Here is a 14,478-nt window from a genome sequence, read left to right as displayed (position 1 = left end):
TATTTACTATGTATATAAATAGAATTGTGTATGATAATTCATCAAAACCTTGTCAGGACAGTTGAGAATTTTTATTTTCAATGTAGCTACAAAAGCCTATTCTGTATGTTTGCTGTATGATTGTATATTATTAAAATGATGTAAAAATTAAACTCTCATACATTTCTACACATAAGATTCAATAAGGATACATTGAAGTTAACATCAACATTTTCATTCAGTACATTTAAATACTATTATAATTCATCTCTCTAATGTTTTAAATTGAAACTTAACCAAAATTTACTTTTTTTGATTTTTTTTAAAATCAATGATTGCAGAATGCATTACAATTCTTATTACACATACACAGCATAGTTTTTCATATCTCTGGTTGTATATAAAGTATGTTGACACCAATTCGTGTCTTCATACATGTACTTTAAATAATGATGTCCATCACATTTCACCATCCTTGCTAACTCCTTGCCCTCTCTCTTTCCTTCCCACTCCTCTGCCCTATCTAGAGTTCCTCTATTCCTCCAATGCCCTCCCTACCCCATTATGAATCAGCCTCCTTATATCAGAGAAAACATTTCACATTTATTTTTTGGGGATTGGCTAACTTCAGTTAGTGTTATCTTCTCTAATGCCATCCATTTACTTGCAAATGTCATGATTTTATTCTCTTACTGCTGAGTAAAATTCCTTTGAGTATATATGCCACACTTTTTAATCCATTCATCCACTGAAGGGCACCTAGGTTGGCTCCACAGTTTAGCTATTGTGAAGTGTGCTGCTATAAACAATGATGTGGCTGTGTCCCTGTAGTATGCTGATTTTATGTCCTTTGAGTACAGATGGAAGAGAGGGATAGCTGGGTCAAATTGTGGTTCCATCCTCAGATTTTCAAGGAATCTCCATACTGCTTTCCATATTGGTTGCATCAATTTGCAATTCCATCAGCAATGTATAAGTGTACCTTTTCTCTGCATCCTTGCCAACACTTGTTTGTATTCATAATAGCTGCCATTCTGATTGGAGTGAGTTGATATCTTACAATAGTTTTGATTTGAATTTCTCTAATTTCTAGAGATGATGAACATTTTTTCATACATTTGTTGATTGATTGTATATCTTCTTCTGAGAAGTGTCTGTTCAGGTCCTAGGCCCATTTATTGATTGGGTTATTTGATTTTTGGTGCTTAGCTTTTTGAATTCTCCATATCCTCTAGAGATTGGTGTTCTATCTGATGTGTGAGGGGTAGAAATTTGCTCCCAGGATGTAGGCTTACTGTTCACCTCACAGATTGTCTCTTTTGCTGAGAAGAAACTTTTTAGTTTGAATTCATCCCATTTATTAATTCTTGGTTTTAATTCTTGCACTATAGGAGTCTTATTAAGGAAGTTGGGGCCTAATCCCACATGATGAAAATCAGGGCCTACTTTTTCTTTTACTAGACATAGAGTCTCTGGTTTAATTCCTAGGTCCTTGATCCACTTTGAGTTGAGTGTTGTGCATGATGAGAGAGAGGGGTTTATTTTAATTTTGTTGCATATGGATTTCCAGGTTTCCCAGCATCATTTTAGAAGAGGCTATCTTTTTGCCAATGAATGTTTTTGGCACCTTTGTCTGGTATAAGATAATTGTAATTTTGTGGGTTAGGGTCTGTGTCCTCTATTCTGTACCATCAGAAAACCAGTCTGATTTGGTGCCAATACCATGCTTTTTTTGCTATTATTGCTCTGTAGTATAGTTTAAGGTCTGGTATAGTGATGCCACTTGTCACTCTTCCTGTTAATGATTTCTTTAGCTATTCTGGATCTCTTATTTTTCCACATGAATTTCTTGATTGATTTTTCTATTTCTATGAGGAAATCATTGGGATTTTTATCAGAATTTCATTAAATTTGTATAGTGCTTTCGGCAGTATGGTCATTTTGATAATATTAATTCTGCCTATCAGAGTGCAAGGTAGATTATTCCATAATTTGAGATCTTTTTTTATTTCTTTCTCTAGGGTTCTTTAGTTTTTATTGTATAGATTTTTCACCTCTTTCATTGATTCCCAAGTACTTTATTTATTTTTGAGGTTATTGTAAATGGGGTAGTTTTTCTCATTTCTTTCTCAGAGGATTTGTCACTGACATACAGAAATGCCTTTGATTTATGGATGTTGATTTTGTATTCTGCTCCTGTGCTGGATTTATTTACTAGTTGTAGACGTTTTCTGGTGGAGATTTTTGGGTCTTCTAGGTATAGAATCATATCATCAGCAAATAGTGCTAATTTAAGTTCTTCATTTCCTATACATATGCCTTTAATTTTTTTTATCTGTCTAATTGCTCTGGTCAGTGTTTCAAAAACTATGCTGAATAGAAGTAGTGAAAGAGGGCATCTTGTCTTGTTCCAGTTCTAAAACTTACTTTTGTTTGAAGGTGTCACATTTCATCTGTTTCTTCTGGCATGTTGATCCATCTCTCATCATGCAAAGATGAGAGACTAAGTCCAAGAGGGATCTAAGAGCCAGCACTAACAAAACTTAATTAGTTATTGAATATGGGGAGCAAAATAAATGTATAATTTCTTGGTTATTGTCAAGTTTGTGACCTAATTGACAAAATGAATTGTTTTTGATAGATCAAAGGTTAATTATAGAATGCATAGAAAGTTCAAGTGTTAAAAATGAGTTCAACTTTCAACCAAGTCTTTGGTGCTGAAATGGCCTCCATATACAAGAAAGGGTAGAGCTTTGAAACTTGCAAAGTGTCTAGTATAAAAGGTTTTCACAGAGTTAGAATGAAAAATAAAATTTAGATGAGTAGAAATATTTCCCATAGCAATATGTAGAAAATAGTGCTTGAAAATACTGAACTCACTAATAGATGCTACAGCATAAAGACAAGACCTTAGTTATTAGGTTTTAGTACTAGGTTTGACTAATCTGTCATGTTAGAAAAATTAGTCATTAGTAATCTCAATATAGCCTTATATATCAAATATAAGACAGTTATTAATATGGTATTGTTTGTATGGAATTACTTTCCACAGTGTAGTAAATTTTTTAAAAATGTTCTTTTTCTTTTCTTCATATTGAAGAAGAATTACAACTGATTTATGTGTGCATATGGGTATGTGTGTTGACATGTGGTGTTGAGATTTGAACCCAGAGCTTCATGTATGCAAGACAAGTACTCTACCACTGAGTTAATCCTCAATTTCTTCATCTGATTTTTAAAAATTATCCATCTATCTATCTATCTATCTATCTATGTATCTATCTATGTATCTATCTATCTATCCTTGGTACCAGGGAATAAACACAGGGGTTCTTAACCACTGAGCAACATCCCCAACAATTTTTATTTTAATTTTTTTTTTTATTTTGAGACAAGGTACCACTAAGCTGCTTATATGCTGAGGCTGGACTTAAACTTGCTATCCTCCTTTCTCAGCCCCTCAAGCCACTGGGATTGTAGGTGTGTGCCACTGCACCTAGCTTGCATCTGGTTTTAAACAAACTTTATTATATAAGGCTACATTGTAATAGTGCAAAAAATATACACACAAAATACAATGGAAACTAAAATAAAACACTATAATTAAATATTAAGAATCTAATATTCAATGATTGAGATGACACAGACTTTAATTTCTAAATTAACACCAGAAAAATAGGAGTTGTTATTCTCTTCTTTAAATAAATACATGTCATACTTAGTAAGATTCTACAAAGTATTAAAAATTCTACAAAATTTAAAAATCTGAGGATTTTTAAAGTAAATGAAAAACAGTGAAAAACCTGCATTCTCTCATATTTGTAGGAACTGATACATTTTTACTAGATTGATTTTATTTTGGCTTTTTGATTGACTAGTTTCCTTTTATGCATTAATGTTGAAATATTACAATATGCCAGTCTTTCTAAATATTTTAAATGTACAGTGACTCAGGTGGAATAAAAATGTATTTCTTACTTACCTAATATCTAAAATAGGTATTCATAAAGTGAGAAGATACGTTTCAAAATATGACATAAGAACCCAGTTACTTTCAATCATGTAACTGTATCTCCATGTACCTTTCAAGTTTTCTTTGCTGGTCTGTATCAAGGAGGCAGCAAAGTCAGAAGCAAATAGGGTCACTGTGAGAATATTGCATTGACCAAAACAGGCATAATTGCCTCTTTAAGAGAACTTAGTCAATGAAGTATTCGTGTCATCCCAGCTACTCAGGAGGCCAGGGCAACAGAATCACTTGTTCAAAGACAGCTGTACAGCTTCCCCAAAACCTGCTTCAAAATAAATATAAATAAATAAATAGCTTGGAGATGTAATCTAGTAGTGAAGTATTGACAGGCATGCCATAGATCCTGAGATCAATCTGTAGGGCTGTGGGAGAAAAAAGCAAAGGTCTCTTTAGAGACTTGTTATTTAACAATTTTTCTGGACAGCAGAGGAGTGAAATTAGCTCAAGAAATGCCTACTACAGGCTTTGGGGGGAAGTTCACAGTGTTTCTCATTCACCTGTTTTTTTGCATCTTCTGCTCATGTACTAGTTCAGTGTAAAAAATCATGTTGTGCTCTAGCATATATCCACATACATAGTTAAGCTACTTTGGCTTCCACAAATTCATAGTAGAACAAACAAAATAAAATTAAATCACCAATACACAGTTTTGAGTGGATGGTATTCTTGGCTGAATACTTCAGGAATTTTCTGAAAATTTCTTTAGTGGAAATTATTAGCCATATTTTTTCCTATTTCTTTATTTTTCCCCATTCTCAATATCACATCCATATCCAAAAACATCCAAAGTATTTTATAAACAAAGGCAGTTATCATCTTGAAAGAATTCTTATTTAAGTTGCTTAGAATTTAGCATTCTTCTCCATTGTATACGACTTCATACACAGAGATGCTCATGTACAATTTTGCAGGCATTTTTTGACATTTAAATTCTGAGCGCTGAGGTGCTGGGGTTGTGGCTCAGTGGTGGAATGCTCGCCTAAAACACTGGGTTTGATGAGGCACTGGGTTCGATCTTCAGCACCACATGAAAATTAAATAAAAATATTGTGTCCACCTATAACTCAAAATATTTTTCAAAAAAATTAATAATAAATAAATAAATAAATTCTGAGCACTGAGCTAAGACTTGGAGATATAAAGATACAAAAGACATAACAGCTATGTTCAGCATCTACCAGGGAAAGCAAACACATAGATAGAAACTTTAGTTTAAATTATGAATGTTTATAGGTGTTCTAAGAATGCCAAGGGAAACCATATACTAAGAGAGATTCCCTGAGATATCAAGGAGAAGAAGTTTTCCTAGCTTAAGGAGTGACAGAAGTGAAGCATTAAAATGCACCTTGTATGTTGAAAGGGCCTTGATTCACTGAGTAGCTTGGCTGAGATGAGACTCTAAAGTCCATTATAAAACAAATGGTATTGGAGCCTTGGAGAAATTAAGAGCTGGATAGATGCACCTTCAAGCTGACTGTTCACCCACTCCCCCTCTTGTTCACACTCCAAAGACATGTGCATGTGTATATGTGATATGCACTATCACACATGCACACACACACACACACACACACACACACACACACATAAACACACAATCTTGGTGCCTCCAGAAATTAGAAAGCCCAAGTAGAATCTGTCTCTGCTGTGATGCTGCCCTTCCAGGCTCCCTTGTCATTCCTTGTCTTAATACAGCTGTGTCCATAACCCAGAGAACCTAGTGCTAACCCTGTGTATCAGGAGTTTTGGTACTATACATCTGCTGAGCGTCTGGCCACATCAGAGTATTTCACAGCACATGATAATCTGGATCTGTGGGGGTAGCCTGAAGAGGGCTGACCCTTGTCATAGAATGCTTAGGAAATGGCTCTTCTAAAGAACTGACAAAGGATGTCTTATTCAGCTGCAAGACCTGCAGGAATGGGCACAACTACTCACCTGGTTGCTGATGGCCTAGAACTAGTGCTGGGGTCTTTCTTATAGTTCAGGACCACTAAGATACCTTCCCGTCAACTACTTAATAAACACAGAGAAAAGTGTACAGCTATCAGGTGAGCTGAGAAGGCTCAAACAGATATACCATGGCTTAGCTGCAGCTGCCTACAGCCACCCATGATATGGCTTGCTCCTCAGCTCCTCATAAAAGAAATGGAAATGATGGAGATAGAGGCTGTTGATTGCACATGTTAGCCTGCTGTAGCGCCAGGGCCAGCCATATACAGACATAGTGAGTAGTGGAGCAATAATATTTCCTTTCTAGTACTCATACTAGTCTTAAGGCAGTAGGGGAGTAATTAGCAGCACACACTGACTAGTCCTCAGTCTTCTGAAAATGGGACATGGTGGCAGACAGACACTATACCAGGCCTTCATTTTCACCACCATGCCTCCCCAGCTCTTGGGATTGGCTAACCCTTCAGAGGTTGAAGATAACAGAGAAGGCAAATAAATCCCAGGGGAGTCCCTTTAGATTTGTGTTCATGGAAGGGGCAGGAAATGTGGTTGTTCCATCCTCTGAGAAACCTGTGGTAGAATCCAGACTTGGTTCTTCAATGCCAGTCTAGGAAGAATTGATAGAAGACCCTCTATCTTACCATGTAAAAGTCCACACATTGCCTATGTGTATCAGTTAAGATTCTCTAGAGGTGCAAAATCCACAGGATACTTTTAGGAATAGGAAATGATTCATTATAAAGCATTGGTTCATAACAATAGGAGATTGGAAAGTCTAGGTCTGCAGTGTAGAAGTGCAGGCTCCAGTCCCAGGAGAACTCACAGTACAAGTCATACCAATAGGCAGCCTGATGGATAATTCTTGCTCAGGGAAGCCACGTGTTTTCCTCTAGGCCTTTATCTGATTGAATGAGACTCACCCCCATTAGGGAGTACAATCAACTTACTCAGAGTTCACATACTTAAATGCTACTCTCATCAAGAAGCATAAGATGATGCATACAATTACCCATCACAATGTGATGATTAAGGATTCAGTAGAGAAAGGAGCATCCTGGCTTCCATCAACTCTCAGGGCTGATGTTGGAGAGGAGCAGGAAAGGGTGAAGGGCCATGATGAGTATTATGGGGATGTTGAAAAGAGAAATAGTCTTTGAGGTCACAGGCATGTCTTACATTAAGTTTACACCTTGCACTAAAGTGGGTGGACACAGCAGTGCTCTCTCCGTTTTGCCACATGTCCCAATAGCATACTCATGAACCACATTGTGAGGGTACCTTGATATTTTTATCTCTTTAAAAGGTGTTTCTACTGCAATGTTTTGACTTAGTCATTCATTTTAAACATATTATAAAACTTTTGTTTTACTGATGCTGATTTTTCTCAAGATAATTTTTAATAATGCCTTCCATTTTTAAAGTGCGCTCATCAATGCCTTGCTCACCTGGGGAAGATAAACTTCACTCACTTATGAAGGGTTGAATGGCTCTGTAGCTGCATGTATGGCCTCGGCTAATTTGCTACCCATCATTTTTAGGACAAGGATTTAAGAATATTTGTGTGATGATGGACAGAATCCTAGCATTTGTCATCCTTATAGTCACAAGTGCTACTCACAGGGAAACACAATAACCATCATATGCACTCATAAGGAAAAAAATAACTGATATTATGATCTATAAAAACTTATTACCCATCAATAATTTTATAATCATAAACACGGTTGCTTACAGTGACCAGGCTAGATGCTATTATGTGTCCAATCCATAAAATTTACATATCCTAGATTTTAGAACATGATTGATATACTATTCTTTCCATCCTATTATTTTGATCAGTTGCCTAAGCTCCCTAGGGGGGCCATAACCTCCACTGTGAACTAGATTCCACTTAGGAACATCATTTTTGCATCATCTTCTTCTCTCCTGAGTCAATAGCACCCTTTGCTAATGGAAATGGGATGATCCCTACTAGAATAACATTTCTCTGTGAAGCTTTTTCTGTTTTTTTTGTTGTTGTTGTTGTTGTTCAACCAATTTATTCCTTTGTCCATTTAATTGGAAAACTCCTTAAAAATATTGTCTACACCTAAAATCTATAGTCATTCATCTACTTTTATCAGTTCAACCTGATGAAGTTATATTATAATCTGCATGACTTCACCAAATTTTTTATTAATGTCAAAAAGGTAAAACCATAAAGCCAGTTCTGAATTTGCATTATTTGACCCTCATACCATTTTTTAACAATTGTAAATAATTTTCCCTCTTTCTTGGAGCATTTCTTCTCTTGGGTTCTGGATTTCTATCACTTTCCATTGTTTCTCTACTGACATACCTGATGCATCTGATTTCCCTGACATGCACAGTTATTCTCTGGTCTCCATGACTAGATAGCTTCTGTTCTCCAGCCCTGTGTGTGTGTGTGTGTGTGTGTATATATATATATATATATATATATATATATATATATATATATATATATATCTTATTATTTTTGTATGTATAATGCCAAACTCCTTGTCAATATTGAATAGCAGGTGATTTGAAGTTACTTCCAGCAGTCATTTTTACTTGGATGATCTGTTGGTATCACAAACTTGACATTTCTAAGACTGAACTTCTCATTTTTGTCAATATATTACTACTGATCATTTAATGTAGTAAATTGTTTGTTTGTGTGTGTGTGTGTGTGTGTGTGTGTGTGTGTGTTTGAAATTAAAAAAAAAAAAACATGGTCATCCAACTCCACTTCTATTTTTTTTTCCTGAGAGGATGTTGGCTCTATGTAATTTCTTTACCTGGCTTCTTGTTAAACTGCTTATTTGAAAAAAATGTTCAGCTTCATAAATAGACTACATGATCTATCATCCTTTGATTCACAGGGGACAGAATACTGAACAAAAGGAAAGCCATAAACTGTAAAACGAATCTCCCTTCTTCTTTTATCATTTGCTCCAGACTCAAGGCCATGCTGTCAACTACTCAATTTCTTCCTAATGTATTAATCAAGACTTGAATGGAATGGAAGTGAACAAATAATGCAGAATCCTCAAGAAAATATTGGAGCAAAACAAATGCTGTGACCAAAATGCTCAAAGAGAAATGAACCAGAATACAGTATTATTATTTTTTTCCAAGAAATACTTCATGGGTTTTCAAAATGACAATTATAGAACTAATGCACAATTACTGTCACATGTAGTTTAGCAATTAATTTTGAAGACATTTGTCTAAAGGTTTCACAACAGAATATAAAATGGTTCTTATTGTTATGTAATGTTAGTTTCAATTCACAGAAAATCTTTTACCATCAGCTCTGCTTCTGATGGGTCTGATGTATTTCTTTGTGGAATAGAATGCCCCCTTGTAGATGTGATTAGGCATCTTCCTAAGACTGTTTGAACACGGATACCTGCCAACTAATACATCTTATGAAAAGCTTCAATTTAGACATAAATTTTTCTACGGCAAGAAATCTATAATTTATAATTAGAATCTCTTGCTGTTTAATATTTGTAGATAATACAGAGTATGCAAAGATTATGAAATATGGAAAGCTGAATTCATTATTCATAACCCATAACATACAGTAAATATTCTTTGAAATACAACAACTTTGAGGAATCCATATTCTATTATTTTTGAATGTCTTGCACACAGTATCTCTGGACAGCACCACACACACACACCCTCATTTTTCCAGATTGGGATTCTGGGCAGAGTTGACACTTGCTGTTTTTAATTTTCATTTCATCATAAGCAGTTTAAGACTGTTGCCAGTGGTAATTTGCAATTTTTATCAAGACCTCTTTATTATAGCTTCTGACAGGACAGATGCTGTAATTAATCATGCAAGACAACTGGGGATAGTGGTCACACAGCTCTCAAAGAGAAGCCACCATAGAGCAAAAAAGAGGAGGAAGAAATGGGCACTGAAATAATTATTTTGGCTTTAAAATTAGCATTCACCATCCATTTTAATAGCAATAACCACATCATTCCAGATAGTTGTGGCCCCCAAAGAGAAGATGATTGCTTTTCTCTATTTACCTTGTAGCTGCATCTTAACAAAAAGAATATTATAAAGGTATTTCCAGTACTTTTTAAGGACTCTGGTTTTAGCGTGATTAATCAGAATTCTTAGCTACGAATATCACGTTTCCAAATGAAAATGAAACAACGAAGCTGGGGTGGAAATTAATGGAGCACGTGCCCTATTTCCCCATCTTATATGTATTCAAGGAAACCCAAAGTGAAATTTGACATAGCATTTTATTTGAAAAGTGAACAGTTTCCTCGTTGTTGCATCAAAATACAATCCACAGTTTTTACTGAAATGTGTTTATTCTATAGCAAGATAAAAGCATTTTGTTTCAGTTTAAGCAAAATACAAACAACTTAATCGCTGCTATCGTTAACTCATAAAAAAGTATAAAAACACAGTAAGCAACATAGCAATGAATGGTTTATTGTCGCGACCCCCCTTGCCCGCAAGGAAGACGCGACTCAGGAATCTTCTTTCAGCAGTTTATTCAGGCCCTTGATATTCTTCTAATAATTCTTCTACTACTCCCTCGGATGCCCCTCCCAGCCTTAATAAAGCACCGTGAACCCCAATGCAAAGCTGCCACGTGTACCCTTCTCACAGGGTGCTAGAAAATGATACGCCAACTTTCTCTGATAAGGAGCTGGGAACACGCCAACTCTCTTTGATATGGAGTTGTCCTTCACAGACCACAACGGAGCCAGCGCCATCATGTAATGGCGACCACAGTCCGCAGGAACGGCTCACCACAGTTTATGTCACCAGTGTTTACGTTAAAGTCTCATTTAGGAAAACTTTACAACACATGATATGAAAACTTACAACTTTGAAAGAAAATATTTACATTGATTATTCAGATGTAGTGTGCCTTTTAAATATTCTACCGGTATTAAATCATAATAAAAACTCTTGCTTTTTTTCTTTTTAAATCTTAACTTTTGTAATAACTGTTTTCATTTAAGTGCATTTCCCTTTTAAAAATACAGTGTTTTTATTTTTCGAAACTTGTCACTCAAAACATGGAATATAGTATTCACATTTCTTTTCTTCTAATTGCAATGAACGAGATGGGCTAACAGTGGTCATAGATATTGTTACAACATATACTGTGGCTTGATTTGGAGAAGTCCTGGATAAAAAGTGGAAATGAGTCAATAATTGAATTTAATCACTTGCATTTTTTTCTAGAGAGATTTAGGAAAAAAAATAAGAGCTTTGGCAAAAGTCTGTGATTTACATTATTATTTTTTTTCATGACAAAAAAATGCCATCAACAATTTACATCATACAAATGTTTGTATGAAACTGGATCTTCATATTTCAGGTAGTTGCAACTGTGCTTTTTATTTTTATTTTATTTTATTTTTAGAGCTTCGGAAGTTCAAACAGCCTGGAAGTGTGGTTAACTCACTTCTGGAGAAATAAGGCCATTTTCTATGACTCAGAGAGGCCAGTTTATAGTCATCAGTAATGTCCCAGGATTCATTAAATGGTTTGATTCACATATTGTAGATATAGCTTGAATAAATAAAAAAAAAGGCATCACATAAAAGAGCACAGCTTTCCTTGTTTAAAAACGAAGTGATTGATAGTCAGCTAAGAGGTGGTACCCAGCTACACTGTAGTTCTTATTGCCTATCTAATAGACACTCGAGAGGACCGTTTGATCTGTTACACATTTCTGCATAACCAACACCAGCTTACACGTTCCAGCCCCGTGTACCTTCCCCTCCTGTGTCGCTCTCCTCTGCACGCAAATCCACCTGCTGCGTGCATCTTCAGAAAATACTGACCAGTGACAATACTTGAGTCTGTGTCTGAGACTGGATTTGCGACTGGTGCTGCTGAGAGGCTGGCTGGGGGCTCCGGATGGCAGGGATGGGGGATGTAATCTGAGAGGTGACAGGAGAGTGCTTCCGGGGAGAAGGCTGAGACTGGTGCTGCATGTGTTGCAGCTGCTGCAGCTGGATGTGCTGCTGCAGCTGCTGTTGGTTGATTTGCTGCTGGAGATGCTGCTGCTACTGCTGCTGCTGCAGGTGCTGCTGCATGTGCTGCTGCATGTGGTGCTGGAGTTGCTGCTGCTGCATCTGTTGCATCTGTTGCATCTGTTGCTGCTGCTGCAATTTCATCTGATGCTGTTGGGTTGCTCACTTGGGTGGAGTTGGCTAAGCCAACCATGGTGGTCCCCATGGAGCTTATCAGCAGAGCCCCAATGTTCGAGGGCATGTTGGCCTCCATGGTGACCGATGTGATAATCTGGTTCATGGGGAGTCTCATGGTTAAGGGTTTGGGGAGCGATTGACCTAGGGAGCGACTGTGAGAGAGTCTGAGGTGAGGCTGGTACCGTTCCATGTTGAGCCAGCGGAGTGTTGAGAAGGAGGGAGGAAGTCAGATTGGTCGTCGCCAGGGTCTGCTGAACAAAACGAATGGTCTGGGCAGCCTTAGAAACAAGGCTGGCCCTGTATGCAGCCAGGGCCTTCAGGTATTCCTTTTTGGCAGCTTCTGTTTTCCTTTTATATACCTGCTTCTGCTCTTCTCCAAGACTGTCCCACATAGACGCGACGATTTTTGAGACCTCTCCGAAGGTTGCATTGGGGTTTTGACCTTTAATTGCAGCCTGTGTGTCTCTGAAAAACAGGGCATATGCAGATACTGGCTTCTGCGGCTCATTGGGATCTTTCTTTTTCTTTTTCTTTGGAGTCTTGGGCTTCTTGCCAGAATCTGGAGCGGCTCTTTTCTCTCCAATGGCTCTACTGGCCTCCTCCGCATCCTCCTCATTGATGGAGCTGGAAGGCGAGGGCGTGGCCGATTTGCTTGCTGGAGGTGAAGGAGAGGTATGGGGCATGCTGGCTCCTCCCAAATTCAAGCCCAGCTGGGCACTGAGCTGGGCCTGGTTGATGGTGGTGAGCTGGGCAGGAGGCATGATCCCTGATCGCGCAGCATCTGTCATGTGGACGATGGACCTCATGATCATGGAGGGGTCCTGGCGGTACTGAGAGACTTGTGTGTGGCTCTGATCCATATGTAACCCACTGCTATGAAGCACACCATCTTGTTCCACAAGATTTCTTGAGATCCTAATAGAAGGAAGATCCAGGCTTTGAGGAGGAAACTGGGGTGTGAATTCGCTTCCCTGGGAAGGCAATTAGTGGATCACTGAGAGCTTGAAAGGGTAGCAGTACATCAGGCATGCCCAGGGCGGGGTCAGACTCTGGAGGAGGCTTGATGGGTGGGATTTCAAAGTCCTCGTCCCCCAGGCTTGGCGTATGGAATATCTCCTCGCTGGCAGCAAAGAATGTGCTGTTGGCTTCTGCCATGCTCATGTAGTTATTATTATTTCCAAACTTGCTGTAGCCCTAGTACCCCAGGCACTGCGCGAAGTCCAGGCCGGCGGGGTCCCCGGCCGCCCCTGGGTACAACCTCACATCCATGCCAGGGCCGAGGGCCAGGACTGGGGCTCGCCGGGGCCGGTGCCCGCCTCCTCGCAACCACTAGATCCACCGTCCGGGGCGCCCGACTGGGGGCTCCCGGGGTTGGCGCGCGGGACTCGGGGCTGGAGGGGCGTAGCGACCGGAGCCCAAGGAGCCCGAGAGCCGCGATCGCCTCACACAAAGGCGCGGCCACGCGAGCCGCGGGAGAGCCCGAGGCGGCCAGGGGAACGCGCCGCGGCCAGGGGGACGCGCCCCGCCAAGGCACCCAGATAGCCTGCGCGCGGGCCAGGCGCCCAGGTCGCAGGGCACAGCGCAGGGGCCCGGGGCGGCGCGGGTTGTTCAGGTGCGCTGGGCGAGGCTGGGACAGCGGCTGCGGTGGCGACGGCGGCTGGCCGCGCTCCTCCTCCTCCTCCCAGGGCCGACTGAGGAGAGGAGCCACGGAGACAAGGGGCCCGGCCCCTCCCCCCTGTAATATTTTTTAAAATATATTTTTTTCTTATGAGATGATAGGTAGTGCATTCTCATGTCAGCTACTGTGCACTATTTTTCATATCATTTTGTTCAGTATCCATTTTTTATTTATAAGCTAATTGTGCTTTTCCTTAATTGTTGAATTATTCTGAAATGATGGGATTAGTTTTGAATTCAGTTATTCTCAGTAGAATATCAAAGTGTAACTGAATATAGAGTCTGTCATCTTGGTAGGAATGAGAGACATAAATTCTTCATTGAATGGAAATATCTGGCATTTATTAGTCAATATAATTAAAGCAAGTCATAGGTAAGAAAAATTCTTTCTTTTTATAAAATAGCACATTTTTTCCTTCCTGACAGCTATTTTGACATACATCAGTAAATTACAAATACTTTAATGATTCAAATTAATTTGGAATTATTTTAAATGACCATCTCATTCAACTGCTAATGTTAAAAGGAAGATAAGTACTTTTTAAATTTAGTAGTTGATTGGCATATATAGTTTTTTGATTGTGTCTTATATACTGATTTTCCCATTGATGCATGATTACAAAGTGCAT

At 38.6% G+C, this 14,478-nt stretch overlaps 1 pseudogene; it reads right to left on the bottom strand.

Moving 5' to 3' along the window:
- Positions 1-11,327: 11,327 nt before the first annotated feature.
- LOC144370182 (TOX high mobility group box family member 3 pseudogene) lies at positions 11,328-13,682 on the bottom strand (annotated as a pseudogene).
- Between the last annotated feature and the right edge of the window lie 796 nt (positions 13,683-14,478).

Source organism: Ictidomys tridecemlineatus, chromosome 13 (assembly GCF_052094955.1).
Source record: "Ictidomys tridecemlineatus isolate mIctTri1 chromosome 13, mIctTri1.hap1, whole genome shotgun sequence".
NCBI classification, from domain to species: Eukaryota; Metazoa; Chordata; class Mammalia; order Rodentia; family Sciuridae; genus Ictidomys; species Ictidomys tridecemlineatus.
The sequence above is the reverse complement of the archived record's forward strand: the minus strand, read 5'-3'. Positions and strand labels throughout refer to the sequence as shown.